At 48.2% G+C, this 25,874-nt stretch overlaps 1 protein-coding gene across 1 annotated transcript in view; it reads left to right on the plus strand.

The window, feature by feature from the left end:
- Positions 1-5,011: 5,011 nt before the first annotated feature.
- The window catches only part of LOC139278745 (Y+L amino acid transporter 2-like), a 121,979-nt gene continuing 101,116 nt past the window's right edge, over positions 5,012-25,874 (plus strand). Inside the window, exon 1 of the mRNA XM_070897838.1 lies at positions 5,012-5,101. The gene's annotated coding sequence lies outside the window, so the exon portion shown is untranslated. The remainder of the gene's footprint in view (positions 5,102-25,874) is intronic.

Genomic DNA, 25,874 nt, shown 5'->3' on the forward strand with positions numbered 1-25,874 from the left:
TCACTTACCTCGCTCTGACACTCGCTACGAGCTCTTGGGCCTACCTTTATCTGCGGCTGCTCCTCTCGCTCTCCTGCAGGTCCGCTCTCGTGTCTAGTGGCCCTGAAATTCCGATTCTGGGCTTCCTGCGGGCGGTCGCCTGAAAAGAAGAGAAAATATGCGCACTTACCTTTTGCTCAGGCGCTCACCAGCCATTGCAGTGTTAGGCCTCTTCTGCATTCGCATCAAAGCACGTGCACATCTGACCGTACGTAGAGCTGGAGCTGGAGTCTTGTGGGCTTGGACATCCAATCAAGGTAAAGTATTCTCATTCATAATAAGTAGTTTTCATTATTTTAGAAGAAAAACCTCACATTTAAAATTAATTTAAATTAAAGTTAATAAATGTGTTAAAAAATATGTATTTTTTCGATTTTTAAAAAAGTTTTGTAATTAGGGTTTAAAATAAACTTACCTTAGTGGGCAGGGTTTTTAACATAAAAATGTGTTTTTTAATTTTATTTTTATATGTTTTAAAATTCTTACATTGGTAAAAGTAGGCTATGTGCCTGTTTTTACCAGGCGCAAGAGTTTTAAAGTCATCCACTGGGCAGGAGATGGGCAAATCGCACAATTTTGCCCATGCGAATGTCCTTGCTGACGAGTTGCGTGGATCTGTCAAGCCAGATTGTGAAAGATCGGAAAAGCTGTTTGTTGGCACATGCGCATCGCGCGCCGAAAACCGTCTTTTGCGATGCCTCACCGGGTACATACATATTCCATACGGACCTGGTGAGGCCGGAATTTCAGGCCATTAACTTAGAGAATTTGGGCTAGACTTTCCACTTTGCTGTCTATCGCCCAAAAAATGGGCGATGTTCGATGTCCCAGCCTTACCGATTGCTGGCTCATTGCCCATTTTTTGGATGGCGATTTTCTACTCAGCGATAGGCCAGTAATATCAAATGGGCGATGCAAAAGGTCCGCGATGTGACGCTCGCCCAACGAACAGCCAGCGATGTGGAAGGCAAAAGTTTCCCTAGCAACGGCCATCTGCGCATGCAATTTTTTTTTTGGTGACAGGTTTTCCCGCGTTTCGGGAATTCAGGAGTCATCCACACATGCGCAGAAAGCCATTGGGGAGAGAGAGGAGAGATAAAGGAGAGAGTTGTTGGAGTTGGAGAGAGGAGATTTGTGGAGTTTTAATAAACCATTTTGATAAACTTTTGATTAGCCATTGGATAGTTGGATAAAGTGTTTTTTGATGAGAGTTGGAGATTTGGATAAATTGTAGAGATGTCATCATCATCGTCGTCCGAGAGCTTGGATGGGGGTCGGAAAAGGGCAAAGCCATTTTCTGACAAGGCCAACGAGGTCCTCGTCGAGGAGGTCCACTCCAGGTGGACAGAATTTACCCAGGGTGCTATGGGCAAACCTCCACCCCAGGCATACAGGAAGCTGTGGTCCGAGATTGCAGACGTCTTCTCCTTGGCGTCCCAGGAGGCGAAGGGGCCCGACCAGTGCTGGAAGTGCTGGAACAGCCTTGTGGTGTCAGCTAGATTAAGAATAGATTTTATATTGTATTGATGAAGAATGTAATTAAAACTAATAGTAAATCTCCTGGATTGAATTAAATTTTGAAAATTCTTACATACATACGTATATATACATATTTGGCTCCAAAACACGCTGATCTTTGTTATAACTATGCATCAATTGTAGATCTTATTTGCATGTAACGTTTGAAGCTGTTGTCTTTCCACGAAACTACCTAGACAATTAGCTTATGCCACGCTCTTTTCACATCTGCAGAAGATGATATCTAACAACAGGGCACAGCGGAGGTGCACCGGAGGGGACCCTGCTTACATGCAGACTTTAATTGAGCTGGAGGAGCATGCAGCAGCGCTGGTTGGGACCACCAGTCGCTCAGCCACCACCCGTGGTGTTGCGGGACCCTCCCATGCGTCACGTGAGTAATGTGTGAAACAGTTTTAAAGTAATGTAACATCATTTAATTAAAATGCAATGTATGGATGATGTAATGTCATGTCATGAATGCAGCCTTTGTGCTACTCTCAAGTTGACAACATAAGAACATAAGCAATAAGAACAGGGGAAGGTCATCTGGCCAACTGTCCCCTTCTCTGTGCGCTCCCCATAAATCCCTGTGTCCATCTGCGACTCATGCAGCTGCGGCAGGTTTTCTGGGGCAGTTAAATCCACATGAAACATTAATATGTAAAGTCTTGTCGGTAATGTGTACCCTTCTGTTCTGATAAGCTCAATAGGCTCAATTGTGCTTTGAAGGTCAATCAGAGGCGCAAGTGGAGGCTGCACAGGAGGAGGAGGAGGATACGACCGAGCCAGAGGAGGAGGAGTTAGAAATGGAGGAAGCCACAGAGGGGGATGAACTTGCGTCTGCCGTGGAAGTTGCTATTGCGACTGAAGAGGCACCGGGACCAAGCGGCGTGCAGCTGCCAACGCCAAGGTGCATTAAAGTTCGCGCGCCAATCCCACGGAGGTCAGGTCAGCGAGCTCAGCACTGGCCGCAGGTAGGGAGGGGGTGTTATTGTTGTTCATGGTTTTCTTGTTGTTCTTCTTGTTACTGTTGCTGTTGGGGGTTAGGGGGGTGGTGTTTAAAATTGAAATTGGTAATAATAAAATTTTGTTGAATCTTATGTTATTAAAAGATAATGCACAACAATTGTAAGTAAAGTTAAGTTAAGTTAAAACATTAATGCAACTGTTCTACATTTAAATACAAATGTAAGTATAAATGTGAGTGGATCTATCAGTAAAAGGATGTGAAAAGCCCCCTGTTTTAGCAGCCTTCTCCCTTCCTCCGACATTTAAAATGGCGTCCGCAGTGCTGAGTTCTGTGAGGAAAGCCAGGAAAAAGCAACTATTCTCCAGCGATGTTCTCGGCGAGCTATCAGCCTGGCGATGTGCCAAAAGTTGGGCGGGGGGGAGATTTTCAGGCGAAGTTCCAGCCTAACTTTCCACTTTTCAGTCAAAATGGCCGAAAGCGGGCCGTTTTGGTCGATATATGGGTGATGTTCCAGCGATGTGAAGTGGAAAGTCTAGCCCCTTGGATTCTGTGGGTCCACTATTCCTGATCAGACAGACATCTCAACCGCCTTCCTCTTCTCCACCGAATTCCTGCACTCACAAAATTCCCCTCACTCTGCTTGCGATCCACTCTATTTGCATTCTCCCAGCTCTGTCTCCAAGCTCTATGCTTAAGCAGACCGAATGGCCTTATTCTGTGCTGTAAGATTATATGATGCTAACAAGCCAACAAAAACAAAATCTAAGCACAAATGAAAAAAGACTTACATTTATATAGTGTCTTTCACGACCACCGTACGTCTCAACGCACTTTACAGCAAATGAAATACTTTTGAAGTGTAGTCACTGTTGTATTGTAGAAAACGCAGCAGCCAATTTGCACACAGCAAGCTCCCACAAGCAGCAATGTGATAATGACCAGTTATGTTGAGGGATAAATATTGGCCAGGGCATCGCGGAGAACTCCCCTGCTCTTCTTTGAAATAGTGTCAAAGGTCCTTTTACATTCACCTGAGAGAGCAGACTGGGCCTCGGTTTAACGTCTCAAGCGAAAGACAGCACCTCTGACAGTGCAACGCTCCCCCAGCATTGCACTGGAGTGTCAGCCTTGATTTATGTGCACAAGTTCCTGGAGTGGGACTTGAATCCACAACCTTCTGACTCAGAGGCAAGAGTGCTACCCACTGAGCCACAGCTGATAGTTTGGGCATTTCCAAGACACAAAGGTCACATATGGCCAATGGACCAGTTTGGATACCCCTGAAAACTTTGTTCCTCTGTATCACATTTTATATCATCATCATCATCATCACAGGCAGTCCCTTGGAATCGAGGAAGACTTGTTTCCATTCCTGAAGTGAGTTCTTTGGTGGCCGAACAGTCCAATACGAGAGCCACAGTCCCTGTCACAGGTGGGACAGATAGTCGTTGAGGGAAAGGGTGGGTGGGACTGGTTTGCCACACGCTCTTTCCGCTGTCTGCGCTTGATTTCTGCATGCTCTCGGCGTTGAGACTCAAAGTGCTCAGCGCCCTCTCGGATGCACTTCCTCCATTTAGGGCGGTCTTGGGCCAGGGACTTCCAGGTGTCTGTGGGGATGTTGCACTTTATCAGGAAGGCTTTGGGGATGTTCTTGTATCGTTTCCGCTGCCCACCTTTGGCTCGTTTGCCGTGAAGGAGTTCCGAGTAGAGCGCTTGCTTTGGGAGTCTCGTGTCTGGCATGCGGACTATGTGGCCTGCCCAGCGGAGCTGATCGAGTGTGGTCAGTGCTTCAATGCTGGGGATGTTAGCCAAGACGAGGATGCTGATGTTGCTGCGCCTGTCCTCCCAGGGGATTTGTCGGATCTTGCGGAAACATCGTTGGTGATATTTCTCCAGCAATTTGAGGTGTCTACGGTACATGGTCCATGTCTCTGAGCCATACAGGAAGGAAGGTATTACTCGAGCTTTGGAGGCCATAAGTTTGGTGGCAGTTTTGAGGGTCTGGTCTTCAAACACTCTTTTCATCATTGAAATGACATTTCATGAGACAATCACAAAAAGAGAATTGGTAATATTTTCTCTTGCCAAAGAATGAATAAATGCAGAATTATGTACTTAAATCATCAGATTTTTATCTGAAGTGGCAAAATGCATTATTCACACAATGGCACCTCCAAACAGCAAGCTGGACTGGCAACACTGACCAAATATGAATTACATTCTGTACATTTTCAAATAATTTGTGGTATGATATACAGAGCTGGATGTTACCTTGGGAAGGTATCTCCTTTCGTTCGTTTGCTCATCACCTCCATCCTCTCCACCCTTTGCGAAGCACCATCACTTTTTCACTTCGCTTACCCCTGCCAGCTTCCCTTTCCCAAACTTTACCCTGTCTCACACCCTTGCGCCCCTCTCCTTCTCCTCACGCCGTGACGCCCTCCCTCTCCCCTCCTCCTCCTCTCTTGGCGCCGCCGCTGCGAAGTGCGACAGGACTGCGCTCGAGCCGCAGCGGCTTCAGCACGCGCGCGGCACCGAGCGCGAGCGGCTAACGACGCAACCGACCGCCAGGTAAAGGGCAGGCTCTGGCTGCCATTATGGCCAAACATACATCGAGATGTTAATATGTCCTGATAGATCAGGGAGCGGGGCGGGGGGTGATGCTGCTGCTGCGATGGTGGCGCCTGTGTTATTTATGGACGGCTGGATGGGGTCTGGAATCAGAAATACACTCGTCAATTACAGACACAGTTAAAATGGCTCCCACGTTAGCTCGTCGTTGATTAGAAATCATATCCCACAGTCCTGCAATCGAGGCTTGTACCTCACAGTCTGTACTCAAGGGAACTGGATGATGGAATGGACCAATCTCTGGCAAACTTGATGAGATTGACAGTACGCTGAAGGCGTGAGACGCAGCCAAATTAATTGTGGATTCAGGGGCTGCACCCATCATTCGTTCAGCTTGATACTAAATATACTTACAAACGAGGTAGAGGTGGTTGTCTTGTATGGGATCTTTCAGATTTGAAGGTATTATCCTTAAAATGAAAAAGATGGCAGTTTAAAAAAAAATTGTTATGGGATGTGGGCATCGCTGTCAAAGCCAGCATTTATGCCCATCCCTAACTGCCCTTGAGAAGGTGATGGTGAGCCACTTTCTTGAACCGCTGCAGAACTTGTGGTGAAGGTACTCCCACAGTGCTGTTAGCGAGGGAGTTCCAGGATTTTGATCCAGCGACGATGAAGGAACAGCAACATATTTCCAAGTCATGATGGTGTATAACTTGGAGGGGAACTTGCAGGTGATAGTGTTCCCGTGCGCCTGCTGCCTCGTCCTTCTGGATGGTAGTGGTCACGGGTTTGGGAGGTGCTGCCGAAAAAGCTGTGGCAAGTTGCTGCAGTGCATCTTACAGATGGTACACACTGCAGCCACGTTGCGCTGGTGTGCAGGGAGTGAATGTTGAAGGTGGTTGGTGGAGTGCCAGTCAAGCAGGCTGCTTTGTCCTGGATGGTGTCGAGCTCCTTAAATATTGTTGAAGTTGCACTCATCCAGGCAAGTGGCTGACTTGTGCCTTGTAAATGGTGGAAAGAATTTGGGGAGTCAGGAGGTGAGACACCACAGAATACTCAGCCTCTGACCTGCTCTTGAAGTCACAGTATTTATGTGGCTGGTCCAGTTAAATTTCTGGTCAATGGTGACCCCCAAGATGATGATGGTGGGGGATTCGGCAATGGTGATGCTGTTGAATATCAAGGGGAGGTGGTTAGACTCTCGCTTGTTGGAGATTGTCATTGCCTGGCGCTTGGATGTTACTTACCACTTATCAGCCCAAGCCTGAATGTCGTCCAGCTCTTGCTGCATTCAGGCATGGAATGCTCCATTTTCTGAGGAGTTGCAAATTCACTAAACTGTGTGGCGGTGTGAGCTGTGAGGAGGACGCTAAGAGGCTGCAGGGTGACTTGGACAGGTTAGGTGAGTGGGCAAATGCATGACAGATGCAGTATAATGTGGATAAATGTGAGGCTATCCACTTTGGGGGCAAAAACACGAAGGCAGATTATTATCTGAATGGCGGCAGATTAGGAAAAGGGGAGGTGCAACGAGACCTGGGTGTCATGGTTCATCAGTCATTGAAAGTTGGCATGCAGGTACAGCAGGCGATGAAGAAGGCAAATGGTATGTTGGCCTTCATAGCTATGGGATTTGAGTATAGGAGCAGGGAGGTCTTACTGCAGTTGTACAGGTCCTTGGTGAGACCTCACCTGGAATATTGTGTTCAGTTTTGTTCTCCTAATCTGAGGAAGGACGTTCTTGCTATTGAGGGAGTGCAGCGAAGGTTCACCAGACTGATTCCAGGGATGGCGGGACTGACATATGAGGAGAGACTGGATCAACTGGGCCTTTATACACTGGAGTTTAGAAAGATGAGAGGGGATCTCATAGAAACGTACAAGATTCTGACGGGACTGGACAGGTTAGATGTGGGAAGAATGTTCCCGATGTTGGGGAAGTCCAGAACCAGGGGATACAGTCTTAGGATAAGGGGTAGGCCATTTAGGACTGAGATGAGGAGAAACTTCTTCACTCAGAGAGTTGTTAACCTGTGGAATTCCCTGCCGCAGAGAGTTGTTGATGCCAGTTCATTGGATATATTCAAGAGGGAGTTAGATATGGCCCTCTCTGGTGCAAGGGTCAAGGATGTCTCGGAGCGGGTGCAGGACATTCTGAAAAGGGAGGGTGAACAGCCAGTTGTCGTGATGCATATAGGTACCAACGATATAGGTAAAAAACGGGATGAGGTCTTACGAGACGAATTTAGGGAGCTAGGAGTTAAATTAAAAAGTAGGACCTCAAAAGTAGTAATCTCAGGATTGCTACCAGTGCCACGTGCTAGTCAGAGTAGGAATCGCAGGACAGCTCAGATGAAAATGTGGCTTGAGAAATGGTGCAGAAGGGAGGGATTCAAATTCCTGGGACATTGGAACCGGTTCTGGGGGAGGTGGGACCAGTACAAACCGGATGGTCTGCACCTGGGCAGGACCAATGTCCTAGGGGGAGTGTTTGCTAGTGCTGTTGGGGAGGAGTTAAACTAATATGGCAGGGGGATGGAAACCTATGCAGGGAGACAGGGGGAAATAGAAGAGGGGCGGAAGCAAAAGATAGAAAGGAGAATAGTAAAAGTGGAGGGCAGAGGAAACCCAAGGCAAAAAGCAAAAAGGGCCACATTACAGCAAGATTCAAAAGGGGCAAAGTATGTTAAAAAGACAAGCCTGAAGGCTCTGTGCCTCAATGCGAGGAGTATTCGGAATAAGGTGGATGAGTTAACTGCGCAGATAGCAGTTAACGGATACGATGTGATTGGCATCATGGAGATATGGCTCCAGGATGACCAAGGCTGGGAACTCAACATCCAAGGGTATTCAGCATTTAGGAAGGATAGACAGAAAGGAAAAGGAGGCGTGGGTGGTGTTGCTGGTTAAAGAGGAAATCAATGCAATTGTAAGGAAGGACATGAGCCTGGATGATGTGGAATTGGTATGGGTGGAGCTGCGGCATTCCAAAGGGCAGAAAATGCTAGTGGGAGTTATGTATAGACCACCAAATAGTAGTAGTGAGGTTGGGGACAGCATCAAACAAGAAATAAGGGATGTGTGCAATAAAGGTACGGCAGTAATCATGGACGACTTTAATCTACATATAGATTGGGCTAACCTAACTGGCAGCAATGAGGTGGAGGAGGATTTCCTGGAGTGTATTAGGGATGGTTTTCTGGACCAATATGTCGAGGAACCAACCAGGGAGCTGGCCATTCTAGACTGGGTTATGTGTAATGAGAAGGGACTAATTAGCAATCTTGTTGTGCGAGGCCCTTTGGGGAAAAGTGACCATAATATGGTAGAATTCCTTATAAAGATGGAGAGTGACAAAGTTAATTCGGAAACTAAGGTCCTGAACTTAAGGAAAGGTAACTTCGACGGTATGAGGTGTGAATTGGCTAGAATAGACTGGCAGAGGATACTTAAAGGGTTGACGGTGGATAAGCAATGGCAAACATTTAAAGATCACATGGATGAACTTCAGCAATTGTACATCCCTGTCTGAAGTAAAAATAAAACTGGGAAGGTGGCTCAACTATGGCTAACAAGGGAAATTAAGGATCGTGTTAAAACCAAGGAAGAGGCATATTATTTAGCCAGAAAAAGCAACAAACCCGAGGACTGGGAGAAATTTAGAATTCAACAGAGGAGGACTAAGGGTTTAATTAAGAAGTGGAAAATAGAGTATGAGAGGAAGCTTGCAGGAAACATAAAAACTAACTACAAAAGCTTCTATAAATATGTGAAGAGAAAAAGATTAGTAAAGACAAACGTAGGTCCCTTGCAGTCGGATTCAGGTGAATTTATAATGGGGAACAAAGAAATGGCAGACCAATTGAACCAATACTTCGGTTCTGTCTTCACAAAGGAAGATACAAATAACGTTCCGAATGTACTAGGGGACAGTGAGTCTAGTGAGAATGAGGAACTGAAAGATATCCTTATTAGGCAGGAAATTGTGTTAGAGAAATTGATGGGATTAAAGGCCAATAAATCCCCGGGTCCTGATAGTCTGCATCCCAGAGTACGTAAGGAAGTGGCCCTAGAAATAGTGGATGCATTGGTGATCATTTTCCAGCAATCTATCAACTCTGGATCAGTTCCTATGGACTGGAGGGTAGCTAATGTAACGCCACTTTTTAAAAAAGGAGGGAGAGAGAAAGCGGGTAATTATAGACCGGTTAGCCTGACATCAGTAGTGGGGAAAATGTTGGAATCAATCATTAAGGATGAAATAGCAGTGCATTTGGAAAGCAGTGACAGGATCGGACCGAGTCAGCATGGATTTATGAAGGGGAAATCATGCTTGACAAATCTTCTGGAATTTTTTGAGGATGTAACTAGTAGAGTGGACAAGGGAGAACCAGTGGATGTGCTGTATTTGGACTTTCAAAAGGCTTTTGACAAGGTCCCGCACAAGAGATTGGTGTACAAAATCAAAGCGCATGGTATTGGGGGTAATGTACTGACATGGATAGAGAACTGGTTGGCAGACAGGAAGCAGAGGGTCGGGATCAACGGGTCCTTTTCAGAATGGCAGGCAGTGACTAGTGGGGTGCCGCAGGGCTCAGTGCTGGGACCCCAGCTCTTTACAATATACATTAACGATTTGGATGAAGGAATAGAGTGTAATATCTCCAAGTTTGCGGATGATACTAAACTGGGTGGCAGTGTGAGCTGTGAGGAGGACGCTAAGAGGCTGCAGGGTGACTTGGACAGATTAGGTGAGTGGGAAAATGCATGGCAGATGCAGTATAATGTGGATAAATGTGAGGTTATCCATTTTGTGGGCAAAAACACGAAGGCAGAATATTATCTGAATGGCGGCAGACTAGAAAAAGGAGAGGTGCAACGAAACCTGGGTATCATGGTTCATCAATCACTGAAAGTGGGCACGCAGGTACAGCAGATGGTAAAGAAGGCAAATGGTAAGTTGGCCTTCATAGCTAGGGGATTTGAATATAGGAGCAGGGAGGTCTCACCTGGAATATTGTGTTCAGTTTTGGTCTCCTAGTCTGAGGAAGGACGTTCTTGCTATTGAGGGAGTGCAGCGAAGGTTCATCAGACTGATTCCAGGAATGGCTGGGCTGACATATGAGGAGAGACTGGATCAACTGGGCCTTTATTCACTGGCGTTTAGAAGGATGAGAGGGGATCTCATAGAAACATATAAGATTCTGACGGGACTGGACAGGTTAGATGCGGGAAGAATGTTCTCAATATTGGGAAAGTCCAGAACTACGGGACATAGTCTTAGGATAAGGGGTAGGCCATTTAGGACTGAGATGAGGAGAAACTTCTTCACTCAGAGAGTTGTTGACCTGTGGAATTCCCTGTCGCAGAGAGTTGTTGATGCCAGTTCATTGGATATATTCAAAAGGGAGTTAGATATGGCCCTTACGGTTAAGGGGATCAAGGGGTATGGAGAAAAAGTAGGAAAGGGGTACTGAAGGAATGATCAGCCATGATCTTATTGAATGGCGGTGCAGGCTCGAAAGACTGAATGGCCTACTCCTGCACCTATTTTCTATGTTTCTATGTTTCTTACGGCTAAAGGGATCAAGGAATATGGAGAGAAAGCGGGAAAGGGGCACTGAGGGAATGATCAGCCATGGTCTTATTGAATGGTGGTGCAGGCTCATAGGGCCGAATGGCCTACTCCTGCACCTATTTTCTATGTTTCTGTTTCAACTGAACACTGCAATTATCAGCGAATATCCCCATGTCTGACCTTATGATGGAGGGAAGGGCATTGCTGAAGCACCTGAAGATAGTTGGGCCTAGGACACTGCCCTGAGGAATGCTTGCAGCGATGTCCTGGGGCTGGGATGATTGACCTCCAACAACCACAACTATCTTCCTTTGTGCTAGGTATGACTCCAGCCAGTGGAGAGTTTTCCCCCTGATTCCCATTGACTTCAATTTTATGAGGGCTCCTTGATGCTACACTTGGTCAAATGCTGCGTTAATGTCAAGTGCAGTCACTCTCACCTTGCTTCTGGAAATCAGCTCTTTTGTCTATGTTTGTACCAAGGCTTAATGAGGTCTGGAGCCAATTGGTCCTGGCGGAATCCAAACTGAGCACGGTGGTCAGGTTATTGGTGAGTAAGTACCGCTTGATAGCACTGTCCATGATTGAGAGTAGACTGATGAGGTGGTAATTGGCCGGATTGGATTTGTCCTGCTTTTTGTGGACAGGACACACCTGGGTAGTTTTCCACATTGTAGGGTAGATGCCAGTGTTGTAGCTGTACTGGAACACCTTGGCTAGAGACGCGGCTAGTTCTGGAACACAAGTCTTCAGCACGGCAGCCGGGATGTTGTCAGGGCCCATAGCATTTGCTATATCCAGTGCGCTCAGCCGCTTCTTGATACCATGTGGAGTGAATTGAATTGGCTGAAGACTGGCTTTTGTGATGGTGGGGACCTTAGGAGGAGGCCGATATGGATCATCCACTCGGCACTTCTAGCTGAAGCTGGTTGCAAACGTTTGAGCCCTGTCTTTTGCACTTGCGTGCTGGGCTCCGCCATCATTGAGAATGAGGATATTCATGGCACCTCCTCCCCCCGTTAGTTGTTTAATTGTCCACCACCAATTTTTTTGTTAAAAATTTGCCTACAAATTTGCTCTTCTATCTCCCTTGGACTATTCGGGGGTCTATGGTACACTCCCAGCAGAGTGATTACCCCTTTTTTGTTCTTTAGTTCAACCCACATGGCCTCATATGATGATCCTGCTAACATGTTATCCCTCCTCACAGCTGTAATTGTTTCTTTAATCATTACTGCGACTCCCCCTCCTTTTTTAACCCCCTCTCTATCTCAACTGAAAACCCTGTAACCAGGAATGTTGAGCTGCCATTCCTGCCCTTCTTTCAGCCATGTCTCTGTAATGGCTATAATATCATAATCCCACATGTCTATCAGTGCCCTTAGCTAATCTGCCTTATTTCCTGGACACCTTGCATTAAAGTATCATCATCATAGGCAGTCCCTTGGAATCACTATGAGTCCTTAGGTGGCTGAACAGTCCAATACGAGAAACACGGTCCCTGTCACAGGTGGGACAGATAGTCGTTGAGCGAAAGGGTGGGTGGGACAGGTTTGCTGCATGCTCTTTCCGCTGCCTGCGCTTGATTTCTGCATGCTCTCGGCGATGAGACTCGAGGTGCCCAGCGCCCTCCCGGATGCACTTCCTCCACTTAGGGCGGTCTTTGGCCAAGGATTCCCAGGTGTCAGTGGGGATGTTGCACTTTATCAGGGAGGCTTTGAGGGTGTCCTTGTAACGTTTCCTCTGCCCAATTTGGTTCATTTGCCGTGAAAGAGTTCCGAGTAGAGCGCTTGCTTTGGGAGTCTCGTGTCTGGCATGTGGACAATGTGGCCTGCCCAGCGGAGCTGATCAAGTGTGGTCAGTGCTTCAATGCTGGGGATGTTGGCCTGGTCGAGGACGTTAATGTTGGTGCGTCTGTCCTCCCAGGGGATTTGTAGGATCTTGCGGAGACATCATTGGTGGTTTTTCTCCAGCAACTTGAGGTGTCTACTGTACATGGTCCATGTCTCTGAGCCATACAGAAGGGTGGGTATTACTGCAGCCCTGTAGACCATGAGCTTGGTGGTAGTTTTGAGGGCAGCCATACAGGAGGGTGGGTATTACTACAGCCCTAAAGACCATGAGCTTGGTAGCAGTTTTGAGGGCCTGGTCTTCAAGCTCTCATTTCCTCAGGCAGCCGCTGGAGGCGATGTTGAATCTCGTCATCAATGTCTGCCCTCGTTGATAAAAGGCTCCCAAGGTATGGGAAATGGTCCACATTGTCCAGGGCCGCGCCGTGGATCTTGATGACTGGGGGCAGTGCTGTGTGGCGAGGACAGGCTGGTGGAGGACCTTTGTCTTACGGATGTTTAGCATAAGGCCCTTGCTTTTGTACGCCTCAGTAAATACGTTGACTATGTCCTGGAGTTCAGCCTCTCTATGTGCGCAGACGCAGGCGTCGTCCGCGTTCTGTAGCTCGACGGCAAAGTTTGGGGTGGTCGTGGACCTGGCCTGGAGACGGCGAAGATTGAACTTGTTCCCACTGGTTCTGTAGTTTAGTTCCACTCCAACGGGGAGCTTGTTGACTGTGAGGTGGAGCATGGCAGCAAGGAAGATTGAGAAGAGGGTTGGGGCGATGATGCAGCCCTGTTTGACCCCGGCCCGAACGTGGATTGGGTCTGTAATAAATCCGTTGGTAAGGATCACGGCTTGCATGTCGTCATGTAGCAGACGGAGGATCTGAAACGGAGGAGGGTGATCCATAGACCCTCGTGGTTGACAGTGTCAAAGGCCTTTGTAAGGTCGAAGAAGGCCTTACAAGGGGCTGGCGCTGCTCCCTGCATTTTTCCTGCAGCTATCGTGCTGCAAAAATCCCGTCCGTTGTGCCCCGTAGGGGACGAAATTCGCATTGTGATTCCGGGAGGAGCTCCTTGGCCACAGGGAGAAGACGGTTGAGGAGGACTCTAGCGACGACTTTCCCAGTGGTTGATAGCTGGCTGTAGTTGCCGCAGTCGGACCTGTCCCCTTTTTTAAAGATGGCCACGATCACTGCATGTCTGAGATCTCCCGACATACTCTCCTTCTTCCAGATGAGAGAGATGAGATCATGTATTCGCGCCAACAGTGCCTCTCCGACATACTTCAGTGCATCAGCAGGGATTCCATCCACTCCCACAGCCTTGTTGTTCTTAAGTTATCTTATGGCTTTTCCTACTTCGTGCAGTGTTGGGGTTTTACTGAGGCGATGGCGGGTAGCAAGCTGCGGGATGGAGGCGAGAACACTCTAGTCAAAGGCAGAGTCTCGATTGAGGAGATCTTCGAAGTGCTCCTTCCAGCAGGCCCTGACTGTATCGGTGTCCTTGATAAGTGTTTCCCCGTTCTTGGCCAGGATTGGGGTGGGGGCCTTGGATGTTTGGACCATAGGTGGCCTTGACTGCGATGAAGAATCCTCGCAGATCATGGCTGTCGGCCAGCTGCTGTATCTCCTGTGCTTTCTCCATCCACCACCTGTTCTTTAGATCCCGGGTTTTTTGTTGGACCTCAGCCATGAGCCGTCTGTAATGCTGCTTTGCTGCTCCCGAGTTGGATTGTTGCTTAAGGCTCTGAAATGCCCTGCGCTTGCGATCTATTAGCTCTTGGATCTCCTGATCATTCTCATCAACCAATCCTAGTGTTTTCTGGTTGAGTGACCAAGCGTCTCTTTGCAGGCACTGGTTATGGAGGTCTGGAGGGCAGACCAAGTGCTGTGGGCATTCTGCATCTTGGGTCATCAAGGCACGCCAGGTTAGCTGTGAGGTGCTGACTGTATAGTGCCCCAGCATTGACTTTTTTGCGGCACTGCTTCTGCTGCCCCCTCCGCTCTGGGTTATCTTGATGTCAATGATGGATCGGATTAGGCGGTGGTCTGTCCAGCAGTCGTCAGCTCCTGTCATGGCGTGGGTGATGCTCACATCCTTGCGATCCTTGGCTCGGACATGACATAGTCGAGCAGATGCCAGTGTTTGGAGCGAGGGTGTTGCCACGATGCCTTGTATTTGTCCCTGTGGCGGAACAATGTGTTGGTGATGACAAGTTCATGTTCTTGGCATTTTGTCAGGAGTAGGGTACCGCTGGAGTTGGTTTTCCCTACCCCCTCTCTGCCAATCACGCCTCCCCAGGGGGCTGGTATATAAAGTATATACCATTTAGCATTGTCAAACTGCCTTGTTTATTTTCTAGCCTTTGTTTCCTCTGCCTTCCAAAGTTGCTTACTAATTTTCTGCCTTTTTCCAGCTTGGCCTCTCTCCCTTCTGACAACGCTCTCAGATTCCCATCCCCCACCAAGCTAGTTTAAACCCTCCCCAACAGCACGAGCAACCTCCTCCCGCACCCCGCCACCCCCCGGCCGTACCCCCCCCCCCCCCCACCCCCACCGTGAGGATATTGGTCCCGGCTCTTAATCCAAGGGTTAAGTCATAGCAGGAGAGCTCGGACACGTGTTATGCTCCTCCTGTACTATGTGGGAACTCAGGGACGCTTCCGGTGTCCCCGACAACTACGTGTGCGGGAAGTGCATCCGCCTGCAGATCCTGACAGACTGCATTGCGGCACTGGAGCTGCAGGTGGATTCACTCTGGAGCATCCACGATGCTGAGAATGACGTGTATAGCACGTTTAGCGAGTTGGTCACACCGCAGGTAAAGGGTACACAGCCAGATAGGGAACGGGTGACCAACAGGAAAAGCAGTGCAAGGAAGGTAGTGCAGGGGTCCCCTGTGGTCATCCCCCTGCAAAACAGATCAACCGCTTTGGGTACTGTTGAGGGGGATGACTCCTCAGGGGAGGGCAGCAGCAGTCAAGTTCATGGTACCGTGGGTGACTCTGCTGCACAGGAGGGAGGAAAAAGAGTGGGAGAGCGATAGTGATAGGGGATTCAATTGTAAGGGGAATAGATAGACATTTCTGCGGCCGCAACCAAGACTCCAGGATGGTATGTTGCCTTCCTGGTGCAAGGGTCAAGGATGTTTCGGAGCGGGTGCAAGTCATCCTGAAAAGGGAGGGTGAACAGCCAGTTGTCGTGGTGCATATAGGTACCAACGATATAGGTAAAAAACGGGATGAGGTCCTACGAGACGAATTTAGGGAGCTAAGAGCTAAATTAAAAAGTAGGACCTCAAAAGTAGTAATCTCAGGATTGCTACCAGTGCCACGTGCTAGCCAGAGTAGGAATCACAGGATAGCTCAGATGAATACGTGGCTTGAGGAGTGGTGCAGAAGGGAGGGATTCAATTTCCTGGGACATTGGAACTGGTTTTGGGGGAGGTGGGACCAGTACAAACCAGATGGTGTGCACCTGGGCAGGACCGGAACCGTTGTCCTAAGGGGAGTGTTTGCTGGTGCTGTTGGGGAGGAGTTAAACTAATATGGCAAGGGGATGGGAACCTATGCAGGGAGGCAGAGGGAAATAAAAGGGAGACAGAGGCAAAAGATAGAAAGGAGAACAGTAAAAGTGGAGGGCAGAGAAACCCAAGGCAAAAAACAAAAAGGGCCACATTACAGCAAAATTCTAAAGGGGCAAAGTGTGTTAAAAAGACAAGCCTGAAGGCTCTGTGCCTCAATGCATGGAATATTCGGAATAAGGTAGACGAATTAACTGCGCAGATAGCAGTTAATGGATATGATGTAGTTGGCATCACGGAGTCATGGCTCCACGGTGACCAAGGCTGGGAATTCAACATCCAGGAGTATTCAACATTTAGGAAGGATAGACAGAAAGGAAAAGGAGGCGGGGCAGCATTGCTGGTTAAAGAGGAAATTAATGCAATAGTAAGGAAGGACATTGGTTTGGATGATGTGGAATCGGTATGGGTGGAGCTGCGGGATACCAAAGGGCAGAAAACGCTGGTGGGAGTTGTGTACAGGCCACCAAACAGTAGTAGTGAGGTTGGGGACAGCATCAAACAAGAAATAAGGGATGTATGCAATAAAGGTACAGCAGTTATCATAGGCGACTTTAATCTACATATAGATTGGGCTAACCAAACTGGTAGCAATGTGGTGGAGGAGGATTTCCTGGAGTGTATTAGGGATGGTTTTCTTGACCAATATGTCGAGGAAACAACTAGAGAGCTGGCCATCCTATACTGGGTGATGTGTAATGAGAAGGGACTAATTAGCAATCTTGTTGTGCGAGGCCCCTTTGCGGAAGAGTGACCATAATATGGTAGAATTCTTTATTAAGATGGAGAGTGACACAGTTAAGTCAGAAACTAGGGTCCTGAACTTAAGGAAAGCTAACTTCGACGGCATGAGGCGTGAATTGGCTAGAATAGACTGGCAAATGATACTTAAAGGGTTGACGGTGGATAGGCAATGGCAAACATTTATAGATCACATGGATGAACTTCAACAATTGTACATCCCTGTCTGAAGTAAAAATAAAACAGGGAAGGTGGCTCAACCGTGGCTAACAAGGGAAATTAAGGATAGTGTTAGATCCAAGGAAGAGGCATATAAATTAGTCAGAAAAAGCAGCAAACCAGAGGACTGGGAGAAATTTAGAATTCAGCAGAGGAGGACAAAGGGTTTAATTAGGGTTTAATTAGGAGGGGGAAAATAGAGTACGAGAGGAAGCTTACCAGGAACATAAAAACTGACTGTAAAAGTTTCTATAGATATGTGAAGAGAAAAAGATTAGTGAAGACAAACGTAGGTCCCTTGCAGTCGGACTCAGGTGAATTTATAATGGGGAACATAGAAATGGCAGACCAATTGAACAAATACTTTGGTTCTGTCTTCACGAAGGAAGACAGAAATAACCTTCCGGATGTACTAGGGGACCGAGGGTCTCGTGAGAAGGAGGAATTGCAGGATATCCTAATTAGGCAGGAAATTGTGTTGGGGAAATTGATGGGATTGAAGGCCGATAAATCCCCAGGGCCTGATTGTCTGCATCCCAGAGTACTTAAGGAGGTGGCCTTGGAAATAGCGGATGCATTGGTGATCATTTTCCAACAGTCTATCAACTCTGGATCAGTTCCTATGGACTGGAGGGTAGCTAATGTAACGCCACTTTTTAAAAATGGAGGGAGAGAGAAAACGGGGAATTATAGACCGGTTAGCCTGACATCAGTAGTGGGGAAAATGTTGGAATCAATTATTAAGGATGAAATAGCAGCGCATTTGGAAAGCAGTGACAGGATCGGTCCAAGTCAGCATGGATTTATGAAAGGGATATCATGCTTGATAAATCTTCTGGAATTTTTTGAGGATGTAACTAGTAGAGTGGACAAGGGAGAACCAGTGGATGTGGTGTATTTGGACTTTCAAAAGGCCTTTGACAAGGTCCCACATAAGAGATTGGTGTGCAAAATCAAAGCACATGATATTGGGGGTAATGTACTGGCGTGGATAGAGAATTGGCTGGCAGACAGGAAGCAGAGAGTTGGGATCAACGGGTCCTTTTCGGAATGGGAGGCAGTGACTAGTGGAGAGCCGCAGGGCTCAGTGCTGGGACCCCAGCTCTTTACAATATACATCAATGATTTGGATGAAGGAATTGAGTGTAATATCTCCAAGTTTGCAGATGACACTAAACTGGGTGGCGGTGTGAGCTGTGAGGAGGATGCTAAGAGGCTGCAGGGTGACTTGGACAGGTTAGGTGAGTGGGCAAATGCATGGCAGATGCAGTATGATGTGGATAAATGTGAGGTTATCCACTTTGGTGGCAAAAACACGAAGGCAGAATATTACCTGAATGGCGGCAGATTAGGAAAAGGGGAGGTGCAACGAGACCTGGGTGTCATGGTACATCAGTCATTGAAAGTTGGCATGCAGGTACAGCAGGCGGTGAAGAAGGCAAATGGCATGTTGGCCTTCATAGCTAGGGGATTTGAGTATAGGAGCAGGGAGGTCTTACTGCAATTGTACAGGGCCTTGGTGAGGCCTCACCAGGAATATTGTGCTCAGTTTTGGTCTCCTAATCTGAGGAAGGACGTTCTTGCTATTGATGGAGTGCAGCGAAGGTTCGCCAGACTGATTCCAGGGATGGCTGTACTGACATATGAGGAGAGACTGGATCAACTGGGCCTTTATACACTGGAGTTTAGAAGGATCAGAGGGGATCTCATAGAAACGTATAAGATTCTGACGGGACTGGACAGGTTAGATGCGGGAAGAATGTTCCCGATATTGGGGAAGTCCAGAACCAGGGGACACAGTCTTAGGCCATTTAGGACTGAGATGAGGAGAAACTTCTTCACTCAGAGAGTTGTTAACCTGTGAAATTCCCTGCCGCAGAGAGTTGTTGATGCCAGTTCATTGGATGTATTCAAGAGGGAGTTAGATATGGCCCTTACGGCTAAAGGGATGAAGGGGTATGGAGAGAAAGCGGGAAAAGGGTACTGAGGTGAATGATCAGCCATGATCTTATTGAATGGTAGTGCAGGCTCGAAGGGCCGAATGGCCTATTCCTGCACCTATTTTCTATGTTTCTATGTTGAGGTGGAACCCATCCGGCTTGTACAGGTCCCATCTTCCCCAGAAATGGTCCTAATGCCTCAGGAATCTAAAGCCCTCATGTGCCATATCTCCAGTCGCGTATTCATCTGTTCTATCCTCCTATTTCTGTATGCAGTAGCACGTGGCACCGAGAGTAATCCGGAGATTACTACTTTTTGCATCCTGCTTTTTAATCTCTCCTAGCTACCTAAAATCTGCCCACAGGACCTCATCCCTCTTCCTATATCATTGGTGCCGATATGGACCATGACCTCTGGCAGTTCACCCTTCCCGCCCCACCCCCACCCCCACCTCAGAATTTTCTGCAGCCACTCTCTGACATCCGTGATCCTGGCACCAGGGAGGCAACATACCATCCTGGAGTCACGTTTGATTGGACAGTGTAGAGGGAGATTTACTCTGTACCTAACCATTGCTGTACCTACCCTGGGAGTGTTTGATGGGACAGTGTAGAGGAAGCTTTACTCTAAATCTAAACTGTTTGTACTTGCTCTGGGAGTGTTTAATGGGATAGTGTAGAGGGAGCTTTACTCTGTATCTAACCCATGCTGTACCTACCCTGGGAGTGTTTGATGGGACAGTGTAGAGGAAGCTTTACTCTGAATCTAAACCGTTTGTACCTGCTCTGGGAGTGTTTAATGGGATAGTGTAGAGGGAGCTTTACTCTGTATCTAACCCATGCTGTACCTGCCCTGGGAGTGTTTGATGGGACAGTGTAGAGGGAGCTTTTACCCTGTATCTAACTCCTATGGGTGCCATGTTTCCTGGACTTGTTTAACTGTGGAGATGCTACATCCCTCCAGATTGGGAAATTGCCTGTAGTCCATGCCCATTCTAACTCGCTCCAGGTCCTGTTCACCTATCACCCCTGTGCTCGCTGACTTACATGGCTCCTGGTCCGGCAACGCCTCAATATTAAAATTCTCATCCTTGTTTTCAAATCCCTCCATGTCTCTGTAACCTCCTCCAGCCCCACAACATTGAGATTATCTGTACTCCTCAAATTCTGCACTCTTGCGCATCCCTGATTATAATCACTCCATTGGTGGCTGTGCCTTCAGCTGCTTCGGCCCTAAATTCCGGAATTCTATTTGCGATTCTGGCTCAGTGGGTAGCACCCTCGCCTCTGAGTCTGAAGGTTGTGGGTTCAAGTCCCACTCCAGAGACTTGAGCACAAAAATCCAGACTGACACTCCAGTGCAGTGCTGAGGGAGTGCTGCACTGTCAGAGGTGTTGCCTTTCGGATGAGATGTTAAACCGAGGCCCCTTCAGCTCTCTTAGGTGGATCTAAAAGATCCTATGGCACTATTTCAAATAAGAGCAGGGGAGTTATCCCCGGTGTCCTGGCCAATATTTATCCCTCAATCAACATAACAGAAACAGATTATCTGGTCATTATCACATTGCTGTTTGTGGGAGCTTGCTTTTGCGCAAGTTGGCTGCCCCGTTTCCCACATTACAACAGTGACTACACTTCAAAAGTACTTCATTGGCTGTGAAGCGCTTTGAGTCATCCAGTGGTCGTGAAACGTGCTACATAAATCCAAGTCTTTCACCATTCCCGACTGGACGTGGCAGGACTGCAGAGTTTTGATGTGATCTATTGATTGTGGGATTGCTTAGCTCTGTTTATAGCATGCTGCTTCCACTGCTTAGCATGCATATAGTCCTTTGTTGCAGCTTCCCCGGGTTTGTACTTCATTTTAGGTACGCCTGGTGCTCCTCCTAGACCGTTCTTCTGCACTCCTCATTGAACCAGGATTGGTCCCCTGGCTTGATGGTAATGGTAGAGTGAGGGATATGCCAGGCCACGAGTTAAAAAATTGTGGTGGAATACAATTCTGCTACAGCTGATAACTCACAGCGCCTCATGGATGCCCAGTTTTGAGATGCTAGTTCTGATCTGAATCTATCCCATTTAGCATGGTGGTAGTGCCGCGCAACATGATGGAGGATGTCTTCAGTGTGAAGATGGGACTTTGTGTCCACAAGGACTGTGCAGTGGTTACTGCTACCAATGCTGTCATGGACAGCTGCATTTGCGACAGGAAGTTTGGTGAGGACAAGGTCAAGATAGGTTTTCTCCTCGTGTTAGTTCTCTCACCGCCTGCTGCAAGCCCAGTCTGGTAGCCATGTCCTTCAGGGCTCAGTCAGCAGTGGTGCTACTGAGCCACTCTTGGTGATGGACATTGAAGTACATTCTGTGCCCTTGCTACCCTCAGTGCTTCTTCCAAGTGGTGTTCAACATTGAGGAGTACTGATTCATCAGCTGAGGAGGGCGGTAGGTGGTAATCAGCAGGAGGTTTCCTTGCCCATGCGTGACCTGAAGCTATGAGACTTCATTGGGTCCGAAGTCAATGTTGAGGACTCCCAGGACCTCTCCCTCCCAACTGTATACCACTGTGTCGCCACCTCTGGTGGGTCTGTCCAGCCGGCGGGACAGGACATAACCAGGGATGGTGATGGAGGAGTCTGGGACATGGGCCTAAATTTTCCCCAGCACTCTGGCGCCCAATGAGTTTTTTGGTGCCGAAGGCTAGTTCAAAGATCCCCAGTATTGGGCCGCTGGCATATATAACCAGTGCCAGAATGTTTGGCGCCATACATTCTGGCGCTGGTGTACCTGTGAAGAAGGTTCCCGCGACATTTCTGAGGTTAAGGCCAAGTTTACACCATATGAAAATTTTTAACCCACCACATAGCCATAATCATCATAGGAAAAAACCTTACCTTCAGTTGGAGAAAGCCGAGCCTGCTCCTATCCCCGGCCAAATGGACTCTCTCATTAAAACTTTAACTATTAGCACAATTTAAAATACTCATCATCGTAGGCAATCTCTTGGAATCGAGGAAGACTTGCTTCCACTCTAAAAGTGAGTTCTTAGGTGACTGAACAGTCCAATACGGGAATTATAGTCTCTGTCACTGGGACAGACAGTCGTTAAAGAAAAGGATGGGTGGGGAGTCTGGTTTGCTGCACGCTCCTTCCGCTGCCTGCGCTTGCTTTCTGCATGCTCTTGGCGACGAGATGCAAGGTGCTCAGCGCCCTCCCGGATGCTCTTCCTCCACTTAGGGCAGTCTTTGGCCAGGGACTCCCAGGTGTCGGTGGGGATGTTGCATTTTATCAAGGAGGCTTTGAGGGTGTCCTTGAAATGTTTCCTCTGCCCACCTGGGGCTCGCATCAATGCTGGGGATGTTGGCTTGGTCGAGGACGTTAATGTTGGTGCGTCTGTCCTCCCAGGGGATTTGTATGACCTTGTGGAGACATCGTTGGTGGTATTTCTCCAGTGATTTGAGTTGTCTACTGTACATGGTCTATGTCTCTAAGCCATACAGGAGGACGGGTATCACTACAGCCCTGTAAACCATAAGCTTGATGCCAGATTTGAGGGCCTGATCTTTGAACACTCTCTTCCTCAGTGGCTGAAGGCTGCGCTGGCGCACTAGAGGCGGTGTTGAACCTCGATGTATGCCCTTGCTGATAATAGGCTCCCGGGGTATGGAAAGTTTTCCAGGGCCGCGACATGGATCTTGATGACTAGGGGACAGTGCTGTGTGGCGGGGTCAGGTTGGTGGAGGACCTTTGTCTTACGGATGTTTAGTGTAAAGCCCATGCTTTCGTATACCTCAGTGAAGATCTTGACTATGACTTAGAGTTCAACCTCTGAATGTGCGCAGACGCAAGTGTCGTCTGCGTACTGTAGCTCGACGACAGAGGATGGGATGGTCTTGGATCTGGCCTGGAGACGACGAAGGTTGAATCGGTTCCCACTGGTTCTGTAGATTAGTTCCACTCCAACGGGGAGCTTGTTGAGTGTGAGGTGGAGCATTGCAGTGAGGAAGATCGAGAAGAGGGTTGGCGCGATGACGCAGCCCTGCTTGACGTGGATTGGGTCTGTGGTGGATCCGTTGGTCAGGATCACGGCTTGCATGTCGTGGAGCAGGCGGAGGATGGCGACAAACTTTTGGGGGCAGCCGAAATGGAGGAGGACGCTCCATAGTCCCTTGAGGTTAAGTGTCAACGGCCTTTGTAAGGTCAAAGAAGGCCATATACCATCATTGGTGCTGATCCCTGTATTTCTCTTGCAGTTGTCGCGCCGGGAAGATCATGTCCGTTGTACCACATAGTGGACGGAATCCGCACTGTGACTCTGGGAGGTGCTCCTCAGCCACAGGGAGAAGACAGTTGAGGAGGATTCTAGTAATGACCTTCCCAGTGGCTGATGACAGAGAAATTCCTCTGTAGTTGTCGCAGTCGGACTTGTCCCCTTTTTTAAAGCTGGTCATGATTACTGCATTTCTGAGATATCCTGGCATGCCCTACTCCTTCTAGATGAGAGAGACGAGGACATGCATTCGTGCCAATAGTGCCTCTCCGCCATACTTTAGTGCCTCAGCGGGAATTTCATCCGCTCCCGATGCCTTGTTGTTCTTGAGCTTGACGGATGGCCTTTTCTACCTCGTGCAGGGCTGGGGTTTAGCTGAGATGGTGGCGGGTAGCATGCTGCGGGATGGAGTCGAGAACATTTGTGTCAAAGGCAGAGTCTCGGTTACGGCGATCTTCGAAGTGCTCCTTCCAGCGGGCCTGACTGCCTCGGTGACCTTGATGAGTGTCTCCCCATTCTTGGCCCGCAGTGAGGTGGGGCCTCGGGTGCTTGGGACGTAGGTGGACTTGACTGCGGTGAAGAATCCTTGCACATCATGGCTGTCGGTCAGCTGCTGAATCTCCTGTGCTTTCTCCACCCACCATCTATTCTTTAGGTCGCGGCTTTTTTGTTGGACCTTGGCCTTAAGCTGTCTGTAAAACTGCTTTGCTGCTCCCAAGTTGGGTTGTTTTAGGTTCAGAAATGCCCTGCGCTTGCGATTTATTAGCTCTTGATTCTGCTGGTCATTCTCATCCAATCAGTCCTGGTGTTTCCTGGTTAAATGACTGAGCGTCTCTTTGCAGGCACTGGTTATGGTGGCCTGCATGGCAGACCAAGCGCTGTGGGCATTCTGCATCTCGGGATCATCAAGGGTCGCCAGGTTAGCAGTGAGGCGCTAGCTGTATAGGGCTCTCTTAGCTGTGCCTTTGAGTGCCCCGGCGTTGATTTTTTTTTGCGGCACTGCTTCTGCTGCTGTCGCCGCTTTGGGGCTATATTGATGTTGATGATGCAACGAATTAGGCGGTGGTCCATCCAGCAGTCGTCTGCTCCTGTCATAGCGCGGGTGATGCGAAAGGCAAACCAGAGGAAGAGCACTGCCTCCACAGAGTCGGTTTCGCCATCAAGAACGAGCTGGTCAACCACCTCAGCGACTTCCCCTGCAGGATTAGCGAACGTCTCATGACTTTCCGACTCACCCTATCCCAGAACCAGTGCATCACAGTTATCAGTGCGTATGCCCCAACACTCGACGCAACAGATGAGGCCAAAGAGGGATTTTACTCCAGTCTTGAACAATCACTGTCCCTACGGACGACAATCTGATCCTCCTCAGCGACTTCAATGCCAGGGTCGGTGTTGTTATATATCTAAACTTGTATTTACTCTGTACATCCACCAGAGGGCACATCCCCTGGAGTCCCAAGGGATCCCATAATCCTTTGGGAGCACAAGTAGTTAAGGAGATCTCACAGATTGGAGAGGCACTCTGGAGACCTGCAAAGAAACGACTAAGGTCACACGTTACTTTAAGCTCACAGTGTTCAGTCTGACTCTTTCTCCATACATAACAACTGGCGACGAGATACAGATAGTGAACCCAAAGATGCAGAGAACAGTGGGCATCCTGGAGAAATTCTCGGAGGGAGATGATTGGGAAACTTTTGTGGAGTGACTCGACCAATACTTTGTGGCCAACGAGCTAGATGGGGAAGAGAGCGCTGCCAAATGAAGGGCGATCCTCCTCACTGTCTGTGGGGCACCAACGTATAGCCTCATAAATAATCTGCTCACTCCAGCAAAACCCAGGAAAACCAACTCCAGCGGCACCCTGCTCCTGACAAAATGCCTAGAACACGACCTCATCATCACTAACACCTTGTTCCGCCAGAGGGACAAATACAAGTTGTCATGGCAACACCCTCGCTTCAAACACTGGCATCTGCTCAACTATGTCATCGTTCGAGCCAGGGATCGGAAGGATTTAAAATACTATATTACCAGTAACAAAGTATAAAAATAAAAATGTTAAATAAAAACCTACCAAGAATGCTGCTCCTGCGATGTTCAACTGCATTCAGGCCATAAAAAAAAATAATTTTCACCTTTTTCCATCGATGTTTACGGATCCCAAAATCAACCAAATTCTTCAAAGTGTATCCACCAGGCTACATCTTCCAAGACATCCACCATGTTTTGCAAAGAAGCTGGCAAAATGAAGATTTCCTCTCTGAGCAGCAAGGACAGCCTTCTGCCGTTTCTCCTCCTCGACTGCAGCCACTGCTAGCCCCTGGCCAAAGGTCCTCCACCCACGCAACCCCGCTGCTAACCCAGGCCGAAGGTCTACACGCAGAAGACTGCAAGATACTCCAGGCTCATGGGAAAGCAGTAGTGATTTCTAATACATTACATGCACCATGGTCCTGCGTTGCATGTATCAGTGACCCAGAAAAAGTTAGGATCCATGAACACCTCAGTAGTGGAACCTGCCCCTGCATCATTTAAACTAATATGTTCCAAGGGTTGAGGCCATTTTACATGTTGTGTCCGTCCCTTTATCCTATAATATGTT

The sequence above is a fragment of the Pristiophorus japonicus genome, chromosome 13, assembly GCF_044704955.1.
Source record: "Pristiophorus japonicus isolate sPriJap1 chromosome 13, sPriJap1.hap1, whole genome shotgun sequence".
In the NCBI taxonomy this organism is placed as follows: domain Eukaryota; kingdom Metazoa; phylum Chordata; class Chondrichthyes; family Pristiophoridae; genus Pristiophorus; species Pristiophorus japonicus.